Raw genomic sequence first — 17,683 nt, 5'->3', positions numbered from 1 at the left:
GTCAAGAAATCCTAATTACTTACACATGTGAACGCACTGACTAATTTAAGGCAAGCAATTAGTTCTCTACTTGTGCTGAACATGCAATTACATTTTTTAAATAGATGACCAACCCTCTTAGACCACCCCAGTTGTTTTTCTGCTGTCATTTAGGCTTTCAGTAGGCTTGTGTTCCACTTTCAGCAGGTGGCACTAAAGAAAAGTGCAATTGCATGACTAACTAGCTTAATTGTTGCAGATTGTCACTTCCTTCAACTTCGACACATCAGCCCATTGCTTGTTTTCTAACAAAAAACTCTCATCTGTGCTCTTGGAAGTTTTCATCAGACATTTTGACACTTTCTCTTCAACCCTATTATTTTTAATCTGAGACAGGAATATATTTAATTTCTACCTTTGTTAACATCAGGTAAACTGTACAATGCCAGGACAGTGACTGGTGTCGGGTGCCCTGTAATTCACTACAGCAGTCTTAGTGTTCTAATAAAATTAGAAGAAATCTGTGTTACATGTTAACCATCATTTATCACTTGACATGGAATGTTAAGTTGACTTCATAATATCTCAGAGATGCAGCTAAACAATACAAATCACTTACTTTACTATACTGACATTTAATCTTTTGTCAAGCTGTATAGCAAATTAGGAGCAGTTTAGCAGCAATTTAGCTGTGAATGAATGCACCCACACACAGGGAATATACGGATACCTTTATTCTCCCTGAATACTATCTTACTCCTTAAGTGGTAACACTGAAATCAATAGGGCTGCTCATAGTGTAAAATATTTCTCAGTATGAGTAAGGGTAACACAATCTGGCCCTTAGTGATTATGGAAATGTGGAGCTATTACCACTAGCTTGAGCCAAGCATAGCAAACTCAAGTATTGTGGCATGGTAGCTTTAGCAACTGCAGCTCAGTCTTGATACTGCTGCTATTCCATGCCAGGATTTGTCATTCACAGAAACTGCCAATTATAACAATTTTGGCCAAATGCTAGGGGCATTCTATGATGTGCAAAAATGAAACCAGAAAACTGAAACAGGAAAGTCATTATAAAGTCAGCTAGGTTACACTTAAAGCCAGACTCTGGCTGGCACTTGCGTGAGTGCTCAAGGGAAAGAAGGATATAAGCCATCACCAAAGGGGCGGGAGAAGATGGAGACAGGCCCACCTCATCTGCTGCACACCCAGTCGGTTGATTTGGCAATTCATAAAGGGAAGGACACAGTGGACCCTCCCAAGAGGCGGTGCAGTGGTTACCCATCTTAGAAGCTCCAGGAAGCATAGCGCCTCCTTAAGTCACAATGATTCCAGGTACTTTGACCTGGGTTAGAGTAGCTCCACAAGTGACAACATCTGACCCCCAGTATTCTAATCTCAGTTATACGGGTATGAATCCGGAATAACTCCACGGATGCCAGTGGAGTTACTGGGGAATTATATTGGTGTAACAGACTAGAATCTGCCCGACACCTTAATTAGAACAATATTTACATTCAGCTGTTACCAGCATTGCCCATTCAGCCCAGCAGATAAGTCACACCAGATGCAAACGTTGAAATGTCACATGAACATATTTATGAGCAAGCTGACAACACATCAAACAGAACAGGAAACAGTAAACCTGTTTCCTGCCAAGCTGTCTAAAATCAACTATACAGTCTGCAATTATGCCTCACTACATTTTCATTATCTCAATCTTAGAGCAAAATTAACTGTTAATTTATGCTGAATAGAGCAGCAGCGTCACTGCTTGGTCATGGCTTGGAGATTTTTTTTTCCCCTTAAACAAAAAATATTTCTAAAACTTCCTTGTAAACAAACACTAACAGAACTAATTTTGTGTTACTAGCTGTGGGGATAATCCTGCAGTCCTTATCTGGGCAAGAGTCAGGACTACATCATTTGGCCTTATTATTAGCAAATCAGCATATGGGATTGTATGAATGGATGATCATTTCTGAATGTCTTCTTTAAAAAGAAGAGGCCTCCAAAGAAACTGTAGGGGATGTGTAATGGAGGGGGTCTAATTACTAGTCTGTCACAGCTACGGGTCTCACATAGGGCAAGGATTTCAATGGGGCTCTTCACAAGGCACAGAGTTATAGTTGTACTCAGAGCTCTTTGCAAAATCAGGGACTAAACGTTTAGCAGATCAGAAACGGAGACAATTTTTTTCTGCAAACATTTCACTGTGTCTTGTGGAGAAAGTTTTCCTCACCAAAACTTTCCAACCAGCTCCAGTTGTAAGTGACATGAGTTTAGATATTTCAACATGCACATCACAATAGCATTAGAGCTGACTGTCCCAATCCTAGTCTCATTGAAGTCTGTTAAAACTCCCATGGACTTCAATGGGAGCACAAGGTAGGTAGGACTTTTCAAACAATGTAGAGACCAATCCTACAATCCTCGCACAGAATTCCCACAGACTCCAGTGAGAGTTTGGATAAAAGGGGTTTTTACCAGAACCTAAAACTAAACAGAACATTTTTTCATGAAATGAGGGGTCGGGACATGTGCTGTTGGGGTGGAAAAATTGTATTAACAAATATAAATGTTAAAACCAAATGCTGGAAAAATCACTGGTGCATATGTGCCATTGGCCTATGAAGAAGTAACACTGCTTGTGTTTAAACCCATGTTTCTTAGTGTGAATGTTATTTGAACACTTGTGATAAACATGCTAGTGAGGACACAGGGCCAGATTTCCAGAAGTGCTGAGTGCTAACGATGCCTGTTGATTTCAGTTAGAGCATTGGGTGCTAAACATCTTTGAAAAGCATCCCTATAATGTCTGGACTATGCAGGGTTTAACCATACCAGCAAACTTTAGTTTACAAAATTCTGCCACCTACAATCATTGCACTAAGCTCCAGCACTCACCCACAGACTGGCAAAGAAACCAAAAACCAGATTTCAGCTTTAGAAACAGGAATCTCCTGTTTGAGCCCTTAGCACTGTGATTTGAGATTTCCTCTGGTTAGTGCTACTCAAAAATGCATCAGCAAATGAGAAGAGAAACATACTCACAAGCATCAAGGGTTTAACAGCAAGAACACAACTTCAAGAACTTGTCTTAGTGGAGGCACATCCCAATACCCTGCAGCATGAGGTTTAAATAACAAAGTGTGTCTTTCCAAAAGAGGTTCTCCTTATATATATTATATTACATTACTCCAAGGAATATAAATTGAGACCGGGCAGCTATTTATTTTACATTAATATTTATGTACTTCTCCAAGCTTTCATTAAAACAAGAAAACTTTGTATATCAAGGCATTCCACCACTATGTAATAAATATGAAGCTTTTGAAACACTAAAGAAGCATGAATATCAAAAATGTATGAGTATATTTTTCCCTTTTCAAAAAGATGCACTAGCTATTATTTGAATTACATTTCAACATCTTATAAATATATATTATAATGATTATATTAGCAATTATTTATATAGAACCATATCATCATTTGGCACTTGACACTCAGAGAAGGACACATTCCCAGACCCAAAGAGTTTACAATCTAATTTAGGCAACACAAAGACATACAATACTCAATATGACACTGAAAAATGGTTTAGTTAAAGTTCAGTTAAAAGAGGGAATAGAGAGATTAGTAGCTTGGGAACAAGGAAGGAAGAATTCCTGGAAGAAGTGGGTTTTAAGACGGGCTATGAAGAAAGGCAGGAACAGGGCTGCCCAGAGGCGGGGAACGTGGGGCAATTTGCCCCAGGCCCTGGGCCCCGCAGGGGCCCCCACGAGAATATAGTATTCTATAGTATTGCAACTTTTTTTTATGGAAGGGCCAGTGGCATAGCCAGGTGGAGTGAACGGGGAGAGCAACCACAAAAAAGGCACTCACCCAGGGGCGCTTTTATTGACAGAGTGGTGCTCCGGGTTTTTTCGGCAGCACTTCAGCAGCAGGCCCTTCAGTGCGGCCCTGGGCAGGAAGAGATAGGGTGCTTGTCTAGAAAAGCATGAATGAAGGCTCAGAGCAGAATCAGAGAAAGAGACAAAGGAGAGATGATCAGGAGGAGCAAGAGCAGCAGTCTGGGGAACAGAAGGAGAGGAGAGCCAGTAAGTGGGTGTTCGATGTTCATGTGTGAGGATCATGTAAGTGTACCGTACAGGCAATGCAAGACAAATATGGAGGGTTGTCATTGCAAGAGCAACTAAAATACATGGCAGATTTCCTTTTTAATAAGGGGCATTCGGTACTGCATTGTGCTCCATTCCAACAAAGCACACCATTACAATGCCTGTTGTCATGTGTTGTGACTGGAGGGATACATGGGGACTGAAGGGAGACATTCCATCAGGGACTGGTGGTCCTACACTTATCCTTACTGACATACTTTTAAATAAACCAGGCAAAAGGTGTTTTTCTCATGTCCACATCGTTCTTTTAAGTGCTACATCTGCTTGGTCATCCATAGTTTTCCATTCTCCGAACAAGCACAGAACCTCACTGCATCTACTACATGATATGAGGTCTAACTCTTTACAAACTTTATGGAGTAATCAGAATCTTTGGAACCATATTTGACTCCAAGAAGAAAGTGGCAGGGAACCTTTGAGAGAGAGACTACAATACTCCTTCAGGCTTAAATATACTATGGCTACTTTGTGAAGGCTTCCTGAAGCTGCTGATTAGGAACAAGAATAAGCTAAATCTCTGCTCGTGCATTTGTTGAGTTTCAGCTTGATCAGTTCCTCCTAAATTCTCAGATACAGGCAGAGGTGAAAGTAAGCTGGTACGCCCCGGTACGGTGTACTGGTAAGAGCCGGTGCGCCGTACCAGGACCGGCTTTCCCAGACAGCAATTTAAAGCCCTGGGGTAGTGGCGGCAGATCTGCGGCTTGGATTTAAAGGGCCCCGGAGCTCCAGCCGCTGCTACCGCACAGGCCCTTTAAATCTCCACCTGAGCCCTGCTGCCAAAGCCCTAGGGTAGCGGCAGCGGGGCTCCGGAGGGGATTTAAAGGGCCGGGGCAGAAGCGGCGGCTAGAGCCCTGGGGCTCTTTAAATCCCTGACGGAGCCCAGCCACCGCTACCCCAGGGCTCGGGCAGGGATTTAAAGGGCTCAGGCAGCCGCTACCACAGCAGAGCCCCAGGCCCTTTAAAGCTCTGCCAGAGTCCAGAGCCCAAAGCCCCAGGGTAGCGGTGGCAGCCGGGAATCCCGAGGGCTCCTCAGTGATTTAAAGGGCCTGAGCTCCGCTGCGGTAGCGGCAGCTAGAGCCCTGGGCCCTTTAAATCACCCCGGAGCCCCGTGGTTCCCAGACGCCTCTGCAGCTGGTAGCTGGGGGGTGATTTAAAGGGCTCGGGGCTCCCAGCCGCCACTAGCACAGCTAGAGCCCTGGCCCTTTAAATCAAGATTTAAAGGGCCCAGGGATTTAAGGCCCTGCCTCTTCCGGTTAAGGCCACGCTTCTTCCAGTTGAGGCCATGCCCCCTGCTCAGGACTCCGGCGTACCGATGAGTCCTCTAACTTACTTTCACCCCTGGAAACAGGCTATGTTTTAGCTGTGTGATTCTCATTAAGGTCAGTGGGAGTTATGAGACTTAATCCCGATAACATTGCTTTAAATATATAGGGATTTGTATTATCCAAATAGGATACACAAGTCAAACTCATGTTCCATGACTTGGCCTCAGCCAGTGTTTGCAGATTAAATTGTTTAATTAAATGGTTTCAGTAAGTGCAGAAATGCCATGCAATAACACAGTTTCCAGAGTCAAATGATTCATATCTGGGGCAAAGTCCAGTCAATGCTTTAAAATGAGTTGTGAGCTTTGGAATACACAGACGCTTCTTACGGACTGAATTTCAATTTAGAACAATATTTTACTTCCATACTTTCTCTGTTCTACATTTGCTCTCCATGTGCCAATGGGATGATGAATTGTCTGTCTGGGATTCATCAACAGGAGAAAAGGAAACACATGTTCAGGTACTGAGAATGGGGCCATCTGATAGCTCAGAACATATTTTAGTACACTCTGCATGTATAAGAATAGGAAAACACCTATACTGATCATGCGCTATTTTGAAAGTAGTACTGAAGTCTATTCATGATTATACTAAATATTTATTGATGAATAAACTTGTATGCAGAATCATGAAAGTCAGAATTGAAAACAAATCATTTACTCATCCAAGTTACCTCCCTGCCAACGCAAAATGGTACTGTGCAGTACATTTTGCCATATTTTGTTCAGTCTACATATAAAAATCCCAAATCACGAGGCTTCCTTAAGTGAGACAGTTCCTCCACCTAATGGATCCACCGTCAGGAAGATTCCTCTACTACTCTGCCTAAATTTTCCCACGGTCATCTCACTAGTGCTAGTTGTACCTTTCCTTGCATAATATACTCAGTATTTCCTCTCCCTCTTGGGGGTTTACACATCCTTCAAATATTTGTACATTGTTATGTCTCACAGGACAAAACTGTGATTGCCTTACTCACACAAGTACTTCCACTGACTTTAATTGGACTCCTCACATGAGTAAGGCAAGAGCAGTTTTACCTTTCATCTTAGCCATCCCATATATACAAGCCATACTATCCATATTAGCTCTTTTTAAACCACCTTCATGAGTCAGTCCTTCCAATTCTTGATAATCATTTTTGTTGCTGTCCTCTGAATTGTCTGAAATTTGTCAGTAAGGTGGTGCTTAGAACTGAATGCAAACACTGCAGGTACAAAATGTTGAATAAATATTGCTAAATGCAAACCAGAAACTCTTTGATTTCCCAATATAAGGTAGCAAAACTGCTCTAGCATAGTGTGTTCATAGACTTTAAGGTCAGACCATCTTGATCATGATCATCTTGTCTGACCTGCTGCACATTGCAGGCCACAGAACCTCAACCACCCACCCACTCTTGTAACCGACCCCTAACCTCTAGCTGAGTTACTGAAGTCCTCAAATCATGATTTAAAGACTTCAAGTTATAACCTACCATTTACACTACTGCTCATTCTAGTGCTTCTGGTGCTACTAAAATTTGCTGCCCTAGAAGTTCCTGCCTCTGTGTTCTCTATTGTTGGTGGCCCTATGTACTCTCATAGGATGAGTCAGGGATACACAAAGGATCTTCCAATGAAATAGCTAAAAATCCTGGTCCCAAAGAAGCCAATGAGAAAACTTTCATCGACCTCAATGGAGCCAAGATTTGGCCCACAAAAATAAATAGAAGTTTCAAACCTCAAAAGAGAGACTGACTGATGCGAATGACTGGTGCCAACACCACCAGTTACTTTATAACCTACAAAATCTGACAAAAGAGAAATAAAGATATTGCAAAACAGATGTAGGAGAACTGAAATACAAAGTTCTTTGGTGAAAGAGACTCCTATGGAAACTTATGGCCTAGATACTGCAAGGTTGAGGGCATTCAGCACATAGAATCATAGCATATCAGGGTTGGAAGGGACCTCAGGAGGTCATCTAGTCCAACCCCCTGCTCAAAGCAGGACCAATCCCCAATTTTTGCCCCAGATCCCTAAATGACCCCTCAAGGATTGAACTCACAACCCTGGGTTTAGCAGGCCAATGCTCAAACCACTGATGATAAACTTTTAGCTAATTTATTACAGGATTGGCTACCAACATTTTCTTTAGTGTGAGATCTAAGGTACAAATTGATCTGAGGTAAGTGACTGGTCTCTTGGGATGGGAAGCAACCTGAATATTTTGTGATTTTTGGTGTAAGTGACCATTTATCATATATTCCAGTTTGCGGTGGCAAGACAGACTGAAATGTCCAAGGGAATTGTCTGTGACTCCGTTATAAGCCTATTGTAGTACTTTGAGAGTTCAAATTTGTTACTGGGTTGGTGAAATGTAATTATAGAACATACAACCAGGTTGGATTGTCTGCCCTGCTTTTTGACAATCTGCCCTGAGATTGGCACACTCAGTCGTAAGCCACCTCAGACAGCGTGACGGTCCCACCATGACACGGGGAATAAGGTTGTGATGTTCCCCGAGTGTTATCTGGACTGGTGATCTGCTAGGTGACTCCAATTCTCAACTCTGGGAGCCAGCCTTACCCTGCTCTGCTGTGAGAACCCCCACTCCCGGGCTGTTCACGCACAGCCTCTAGCACGTAAGCTGCTCCCAGCTACGTGAGTGCATGCTTTTGGCCAGCCGCTGCTTGGATTGTGCAACCGAATGACACTAGCCAATACCTCCGGTCCCAGCCACAGCCCTAGGAATCTCCATCTTGCAGTGTCCAGTTATGCCCGCTGGACATTGCAAGCCCATATGAGTTCGTCAATTTAACAAAGAAATTGATATGTACCAGGCTTGTTATCCCAAGGGGAGTCTCTGACACACTTCAAACCAAACACACTGCTTCAAGTAGAATAAACAAACTTATTAACTACAAAAGATAGATTTTAAGTGATTATAAGTCAAAGCACAACAAGTCAGATTTGGTCAAATGAAATAAAAGCAAAACGCATTCTAAGCTGATCTTAACACTTTCAGTGCCCTTACAAACTTAGATGCTTCTCACCACAAGCTGGCTGGTTGCCCCTCAGCAAGGCTCTCCCCTTTGATCAACACTTCAGTCACTTGGTGGTGGTGTCTGTAGATGGAGGTGGGGGGAGAGAGAGAGAGCATGGCAAATGTCTCTCCCTTTTACCATGTTCTTTCTTCCCTCTTGGCTTCACCCCTCCCCCCCCCCACTTCAGAGTCAGGTGCGCATTATCTCATCGTAGTCCCAAACTGACCAAGTAAAGGGGGGTGACTCACTCCAGAGTCCAAAAGATCCTTTCTTGCTGCCTAGGCCAGTGTCCTTTCTCCCTGTGAGGCTGGCTGGGTTTGTCCCATACATGCCCTGATGAGGTGTGAACTGCCCCTCTGCTCCTGGAGAGTTTTGCCTGGGCTTGTTTTAAGCCATGAGGACACATTTTGAGCCTCATAACTATATACATGAAATTACAACCTATAACATTACTATAACAACAATGTTCAGTGCATCACGAGCCTTCTGAAGACATCCAACATGACAAACTTTGCATTGGATACCACACAATCACATTATAAGGATGAACATGGGGGCGCAGGGTGTTTCCCCAAGGTACAGAAAGTCACAAGGGTATTTCCTCAAGAGGAAAAAAGCATACCTGAACACATAAGAGATTTAAAATGTTCTTATCTAGCATCCTAAGGGCATTTTGCATGAACTTCTCATATTTGGGAAGAGTGCTGTTCACAAAGTTTGCATCAAAAACCAATTCATCCATGTATGTGTTGCTCCAAAACACCAAGGCACATGAAAATAATGTAAAATGCATCAATTTACTCTAAAAGCGAAATAAAATATTAATCAAGGATAGTAAACAGATAACATGCTCCACTCTAGTTGGATGGCTCTCTGCTAACTCTAAATGGAAAAAATGGGAGATGACTTTAGTCAGATGAAAGGACACATTCACTCATCATAGTAAAGAGTTCATGCACTTTGATATAATTTATTTCACAGCATATTTAAATGCACCATCAGCATAACAACCCACCCAAAATACTTGGCAACCAATGATAATACCACAGACATTGACCATCAGAGGATTTGAACATCCTCAGTATCCTCAGTTCCCAATGATGTCAGTAGCAACTCAGTACCTCTCAGGAACAGCTAAGCAAAGGGCCCATAGTCAGGGCTGAAAAGGAATATGTCTGGGTTAAAATAGAGGTGAGAAACTGGTTTAGACCATTATAAAATGCTCTTGAACACAGTGGGTTTGTCTTGAACTCAAACTTGAAATCAATTTGACTAAGGAGAGAGACTATGTAAAACAGAGCACAGAGAAAAAACAATGGAAAAAAAGAGCGAGGAATGGAGCAGAGAGTGAGCACAATAACATTCACCCCAAGGAGAAAGCCAGAACACAGCCTGTGGACCACTCAAATTTGCCTTAAGCTCCACTTTGAGGACTTGAGTGATGCAAAGACTTTGTGCTGGCTCGTCTACATGGTACCTCTGCCCATGGAGGGCATGTTAAAAATGGAGCAGAGAAAAACAAAGCCATTAAAATGAAAAAGATAAATACAGCACAGTCTATAGAAATCTATTTGGGAAACCTGCTTGTACCATCCACTAGCTTTGGGGAATTCTTCTAACTCTATTACAAAACGCAGATTTTCCTTCAGCCAGAAAATATATTTGTTTGATTTTTAATTGAATCATCCAAAAGGTGGGCGGGTAATTCCTTATTTTAAATAACAGGAGGGGAGGGAAGCGCTAAGTCAAATTAGTATTGTGAACCTTCAAAATTGTTCCAAAGGTTGATAAAACCTAGACCTCAAAAGGAGATCCCCAATTCTAGACAGTTTTTACCTGAGTCTGTAAAAGTAAACTCAAGTTCAGACCAAAAAAAAAAAAAAAAAAATCAGTGGTGAACTTACATTAAATACAGATATATTTAACATACAGTTAACTTTAAATATTCCTGCTAGCTTTCAGATAAAACCAACAGTCTTATCTCTGACTATCCACTGGCTTAACCACATCATTTTGACTGTATTTTCACATATGTTTAGGAAATGCATATGCATGCTTTATAAAACACTGGTGAGCCCAACTGTATTCTTACTTATCTCACTGTAACTTAGGAGTTAATATATTAAAGTCAGAGGAGATGCATCAGTTTATAACAAGTGTAAGTGGGAACAAGATCGGGTGCCCCTACCAGAAAACAATTTCCACATAGCGGGCAATGACATGTTCAAACAATGAGAGATTCAAAGAATCAACATCTACTATATTAACCGAAACCAAGTACAATAGAGCAAGAAAAAAAGTTTCTGTGCTAAACGTATTTAGTCATTCCTGTTTCAGAAATAGACATTTCTATTTTATTCTTGTTGATAAATGATTACATTTAGAAAGGAAGCTTTCCCCCCTATTATATCTAACTCAGTTGCATTCATTAAATTTCATTATATCTACATCATTTAATTTAGGTCAACATGTCAAAGCAACCTAGAATCATGTTTGCTTTAAGTCAGTCTACATTACCCTCAAAGATGAGAAAGGCAAACAAGCCAATTTCAGACTCTGTGATAGAAAAGCCTTTTACTTCTTATATATCATATGGAATTCAGAATTTGGAGGGAATTACACATATTCCACACATAGAGCAAAGAAATGATTCTATTCAGATATATCTTGCTACATTTTGGTGTTTGTTTATATTATATATATATACACACACACCCCCCACTAAAATGTAGAGATATAACAGCAATATTATGTAGAGAATGTAATAATGAATTAGTTGTTTTAAACAATAATAGTGTACGTCATTTCCTTACATGAGATTTTTACCCTTTGTTATTAGCCTGCATGAATGAATAGTGCCATTTGAGATACTGAAAGAATCCTAAAGGAGTTTGGCACCCCACTCCGATTGAATTAGCCTCCTCTGAAAATCCCAGTTGGCAAAGATGCTGGAATGCTGCCAGTACAAGTCTAGTGTGAGTGAAATGAGTATATGTTTACCAATTTTATGTATTTGCTTAAGCTTTTAAAACAAACTCGTATCACAGTATCTAAGGTCTTCAGCATTTTGTTCCAAAACAGGCATAGCAGTTAAGGCCAGATTTTGGCTGGTGTTGTGTAGATGTGAAGGAGCAATGGAAACCCCTTTCCTCCTTTCAAGTCCTGGGGATGGGGGGGGCTACTTAGCATTGCCTACAGCACTACAAGGGAATGGTCTTACTCTATACTTGTAAACCACCATGTACAATATGTAAATGTTTAATAATAATCAGCATGAAGCCCTTTCAAGCATCTATCACTTAGAAAAGATTACATATCAAAGATACCAATTAACAGACCCCCAAAAAAGTATTTCGACTACTGTTAAGTTTGTAAATACGTATCAACAACACAAGGAGAAAAAAAAATTAATGGAACATGTTAGACTTAGAAGGTTTAAAGGGAAAGAAAATTCTCTTTTCCCCCTATAGAGGAAAAAGAGAAAGCTAGCTCTGGCAGGCTTCATTGATATGAATCATCATTTTGCCCCAGTGCATTTCTGTATAGTGTTGTACGTGGCATTGATTGGAGTTTGAGTTCTGTTTTGGAAGTGATATTAAATGTTTCATGTAGGTGAATTTATAAAAGGTGGGAAGATTCTGAAAGGTACAGCCTGGGAAAGGTGGGTCACACTGAGCAGACAGGTAATGGGACTCAGATTGTGTAGTGAGCCCGAAGTCAACCAGAGACTGTTAGGGAAAAGAAGGACTCTGGGGATCTTGCTTTGCTCTGGGTTTTCTATTCAGAGATTTCAGAGCCTTTGTGGCGCTGAACCTAGCAACATATCAAATGGAACAAGGCTGTTTTGTGGAACAGATCCCAGCAGTAGCTGATCTAATGGAGACTTCGTTTAACAGGACCTGACAGCAGCGGATGTGGCAGAGCTGGCTTTGGGGAACCTGATCTTGCAGCCAAAGGACCTGGTGGTTCAGACTTCTGTGGGCTACTCAGGGCAGGCTGAGGAGAGATGCCATTGTATGAGTAGACCACCACTGACCTCAGCAGTAGATGTATAAAGAATCAGATAGCAGATCGCTTCACATGATTGAGGCTTCAGGTAGTGCTCTATTTTGCCTAAGTAATAGAGACAACAATGGGTGAAATCCTGCCCCCACGGAAATTAGTGACAAAATGCCTATTGATTTCAACATCATCAATATTTTACTCCATGTGTGTTTAGTTTTCACCTTTGCTTGTTTTTGAGTTTGTATCACAAACATAACATCTTTGCATATGAATTGTTTTTAAAATAAATCATTACATTTTAAAAACAGTCTACAGGCTAACATGTAGTATCTGCTCTAAGTTACAGAGTGCATTCTACCTACAGATAGAGCAATATATACCACACATTTTATATATTGGAAGCATGGCACTAATACTATCTCAAATGATGTCCGACTGATTTCAATACATAATTGATATAAAGAGGACATTAGAACATTCTCAGAAGTGAAGAGCCCATTCACAGCTCATCTCCAGAATAACCTATGTACCCAAAAGTGTTCAAGTCAACACTGTACCTTCCAAATATCAAAAATTCACAATATAAATTCCATTCATGTAAGCATGGTATTTGTAATTATTCTGAAGTCAATGGGCTTTACCTGAGTATGGACTGAGTAAACACTGAATAAGGACCTCAGGATTTGGCCCAGGGGTATTTCTACTACCCAAGCTCAATGTCTTGATTAGTATTTTGAATACTAATGGGTTATGTGTTCTTGTTGACACTGTCATCTGAAAACTGATCACTTTTTCTACAAAGTGAATGTGCACAACTTTGTTTTCACACACTGCAAGAGAACGAAAGGAGAAAGAAGGATGTAGCACGAGTGTATTGAGGAAACCACCACATTTAGAAGTGATAACTATCTTCAGAATTAAAAGTTAGACCTGAAACTAAAAATCCCCAGCAACCTGTGAACTCGCCATATTAATGGAATTTGTATTGCTCATTTCAAACCCACTACTCAGAATATACATTTGAAGCATGAGTATTCCAAAGAATCATTAAAGTGGAATACAGGCACAGGATAAACAGTGTGAGAGAGATACCTAACATTTTGTTATAAGAAACAGAACCAAAAGGCCAGAGAGTTCACTAAATACCATAACCATCTGCACTGGGCTGCACACAGTACAATGGAAAGGAATTTCTGCCAGTACAAATGGCACATGGAACAAGATCCTGATTCCACACTGCTATTAACCCAGTTAGTAAGAGAGATGAGACGAGAAATCACTTAAGGCTCATTAAAATGAAGGGTAAATGTCAACCATTCCACACTGCCTGCATAAACTGTCAGCCACTGATTTTGTTCGGAAAATAGAGGTGCACCGCGAAGGTATTTGGCCAATAGGTTAGCGATCCAGAAACACCACCTGCAGATGTGTGTCATGACTAATATTGGCTCACATATCAGGAGCTCCCACCTAAGTATTACTACAACTGCACATACAAACTGAGTACACAAATAGCAAGTTAATTTGTTTGTCAAACAATTACCCAACTTGCATGGACAATTATAGTTAACTCGTACCTAGCAATTTCAAAACAAGCCCACATATTTAAGACAAAGTAACAAAAAGTTTGCAACATTTTTGGAACTTTGTTTTAAGAAGAAATGTGTGGAATAGTTTAAGCAAATTGTTTATACTTGACTGTTTCATTAAGCAGATTTGTAAATTGCATTTTTTAATTATAAAGAATTAAAATAAAAGAAATAATTAAGCATTTTGCAATTATTGGAACAGCATGAGTAATATTACAGAGCTTTCAGACAGCATGGTAGGTTTCTGGAAAAAATGCTTGTGCAACTAATGCAGAATACGTTAATGTTGAAATATTATGTTCTCTAAAACATGCCAAGAAGTGTTGCACATACACTTGTCCTTCAATCTCTGCTTCCTCATTCACCATTTTTGGGCACTGGAGAAGTCTCTGATTTACATAATATAACTCCAAATAATAGATACAAATTCACACTTCTTCCCAGATTATGCAGAGGCACTTTCCTGTGCCTCCAGTACATGAACAGAATACTGTACTAAGTTTTAAATGGCCCTTGACATTTTATTTTCAATGACAGATAAAAGCGAGCGTATGAAAAGGAAATGGACATTTTTTAATTTTCATTTTTAATTTACAATAATGGAGCCTCATCATCATGGGATAAATAAGGGCATAGCCTGCGCAAATTACTCCAGTAAACAAGAATAGAAGCCAGGATTCACACTGCACTCTAAATAAAATAAGGTAACTTTGTTGACAAATAAGCATGTTTACTCCATCTGAAGAGGCTGAGATAAAAGAAACAAAATAGCTACCATAATTTCTTGCCTAATACAGGTCACATTTTCCTTTTCTTTTCTAGACTAATATTCACCCATAGTGCAGAAGACCAATGAAGGTATTCCACAATGCTTGGGCCCTGCATTGTGGCTGAAGGGGAAATGCAGCAATGCCTACACACACCTTGAGCACTGTAGAAAGAATCTCCAGCCCTGCATAGAAGACCATGGTGGGAGCCGGCCAGAGAAGGTTCCATGGAATCTGTGTCTGTACAGATCCAGTGGCTTCCAACACTGCCCAACAGATGCAGAGAGGCTGTGATAACTATTCCAGCAAATAGTTTTGTAGCCATGCATCTTGGCCCTGAGTTCAGGTGATCAGGGTGGATTACACCTATTCTTCCTCCCTACTCCCATGCTGGACTCATACAGAGCCCAGCTACTCAGGTTTTATATGAGTAGAGTGGATTTCACCCTTAAGAGAATAGCTTTGAATCCTGGCCTGGGTTTCTAAGCATAAAGAATAAAAATATGTACTTTGGCTTTCACAGGCAAAGTTAGTAAAGGTACAATCCACCTATCCCCATCCCCCACAAAACCACTGTAAAAAGATGGTAACTTCATTAATATTCCCAAAGATAGGTATACATTCAAAACACGCAACACACCTTTAGAACCATTATTCCTGCTGATGGTGAATGGAGCTCAAAAACTGAATGTCCCTAAGAGCCTCCACTAACACATCTAACTGAAAACTCAATTTGAATAGGCATCTGTTCATATTTGGTAAGAGACAAAAATCTTGGAGGATCCCTTTGTATTTTGTTTTAGAAACCAAACTATAAATTCTGACGTATCCCAGCAAGGTTATATTCCACCAGCCAACAGAACAAGGCTCTCAGAAATTACATACAAAAATTCCTGACTGCTGTTCAAGTATAAAGGGATATTTTAAAGGGATATTGTTAACTTTAATATAGGATTTGTATTTTATTGCTTACTTAGGTCACTAATACACTTTATGTTACTAAAGCTGAAAGAATTTTTTAAATCTAAATTTGCTTGCCACCATTTATGCATCAGGTTTACTGTTTTGCATTTTATTCACCTTGTTCAGTTAAACTAGACTGCTCCGTTTCATTTTTGCTTCTTCTTCAGTAGTGTTTTCTTTGGTAGAAAGTATTTCTAAAATACTGTCAGTTTTAATAATCTAAGTTGTAACTAGAAAATGTTACAAATCAGGCCTTGTTTACAGTACACAGTTTGTAACTCTCCTGTAATGCCTACATAATAAAACCACCCTGGTGAGAGCCATAGGGCTTATGTTGGCGTAGTTAGGGCAATGCAGTGTCTGTGTAGACACTGCATTCCTTACATTGGCTGTTGGCGGTCATTCTTGTCAATTTTCAGGGCTCTAATGGAGCTGTGCAATTGACAAGAAAACCAGCTCTGGCTCCCCAGCTGGGTACCCACTGGGAATCCTGCTGTCTCCCCCACCCGGGTGTCTCCCTGCCAGGAGCACAGCAGCTGACCCAGCTCCAGGTGCAGAGCTTCCTGCTAGAGACAAGAAGCCTCAGGCCGCTGCCCCCCTGCTCCTAACTGGGAGTGGGAAGGCGAGAAGCCCTGATGGACAACTCGGTTCCCAGTGGGGAGCTGCATGGAGCTGAGAGCCCAGGCTCTCAGTCCCCCACACTGCCCCTCTTCAGTCGATGGAAGTGCTCCTGGTGAAGACGCGCACTGCCAATAGAAGAAGGGTAGTGTGGACATCAACCACCACAGTAATTAACGTGGAGGCTGTAAATTGACCTAACATAGGTCGACTTAAGGTTGTAGTGTAGACATAGCCTTAATTTGCTTACAGTATCTGATTTTAAGTTGACCCCCTTTAAAATTATATCTAAAAATGAAAAAGCAAAGACCATAGCGTTGAGCAATGTTCTCCTTGAAGAAGGGACCACATTTCTTTAGCGCGTGTGTAAGCATGCTTTGTGCTACCTATAAAGTTCTTCAGGTCTAAAAGTTTGCAGGTTCAATACATGTGAAAACTGCATGCATAGAATCTGGCACTTCCAAATGGTCCAAATTCTAGTCCCCAGCTTTCAGCAGTGCAGAGCTGGCTGCAGTGAAACAGTTTGCCCAGGCTATGGAGACTCCTTTAGTTCTTGAAAGGATGGTTTGACGAGTGGAACTGTCTTCGGAAAGCAGCACAGCTCTTATGCAATCCACCTCACTCATGACTCAGTGTCAGAGGTTATGAATCATTTCCCCTAGACCCTGGAGGATGACTAGGGAAAGCACTGCAAATTCAGAAAGCAATGGGGTAGGGGAAAAGATGAATTGTATTTGGCTTTTAGATAGCTAGGAAGACTGAACTGGCTATTCTCTTAGCAGACAGCTCCATTTCCAGGGCTGTCCATCGGGAATGGAGTGCAGGGCCCATTAAACCAAACAAACTGCCCATCAGCCTGTGGGGACATTGCTACTTCAGTTATTTCCTATTCTAAGTACAGGGGGAAACTGCAGTGACTTAGGCACCAGTGTGTGGTAACCGATAACAAATGCTAGCTTTTTAGTGGCAACTGCTGTTGATTTTCCCTGGTCTGTCAAACTCTTTCCCCTACTTGAGTCAGATATCTTCTCCTAGAACATCGAAAGGGAAATATTTACCTGTATAAATTTGATCAATCACATAAGTTATCGTCTGGTTATTCATCCAAGAGGGAGCCATTTATCCCCTCCCTTTAATGGATTATTTAAAAATATATAAATGAATAAATAAATCAAAGAGGGTTCTTAATTTTGAAAATGCTGCTAACATATCTTGTCTCATT

At 40.9% G+C, this 17,683-nt stretch overlaps 1 long non-coding RNA gene across 1 annotated transcript in view; it reads left to right on the top strand.

Moving 5' to 3' along the window:
- LOC125642347 (uncharacterized) overlaps window positions 1–12,782 on the top strand; it is a 35,212-nt gene extending 22,430 nt beyond the window's left edge. Inside the window, exons 3-4 of the long non-coding RNA XR_007358368.2 lie at window positions 11,359–11,494; window positions 12,416–12,782. This is a non-coding gene — a long non-coding RNA (uncharacterized LOC125642347). The remainder of the gene's footprint in view (window positions 1–11,358; window positions 11,495–12,415) is intronic.
- Window positions 12,783–17,683: the final 4,901 nt, after the last annotated feature.

This window comes from Caretta caretta, chromosome 9, assembly GCF_965140235.1.
Source record: "Caretta caretta isolate rCarCar2 chromosome 9, rCarCar1.hap1, whole genome shotgun sequence".
Lineage (NCBI taxonomy): Eukaryota > Metazoa > Chordata > Testudines > Cheloniidae > Caretta > Caretta caretta.
Note: the sequence above shows the minus strand (reverse complement) of the source record. Positions and strands in the feature narration are given on the sequence as shown.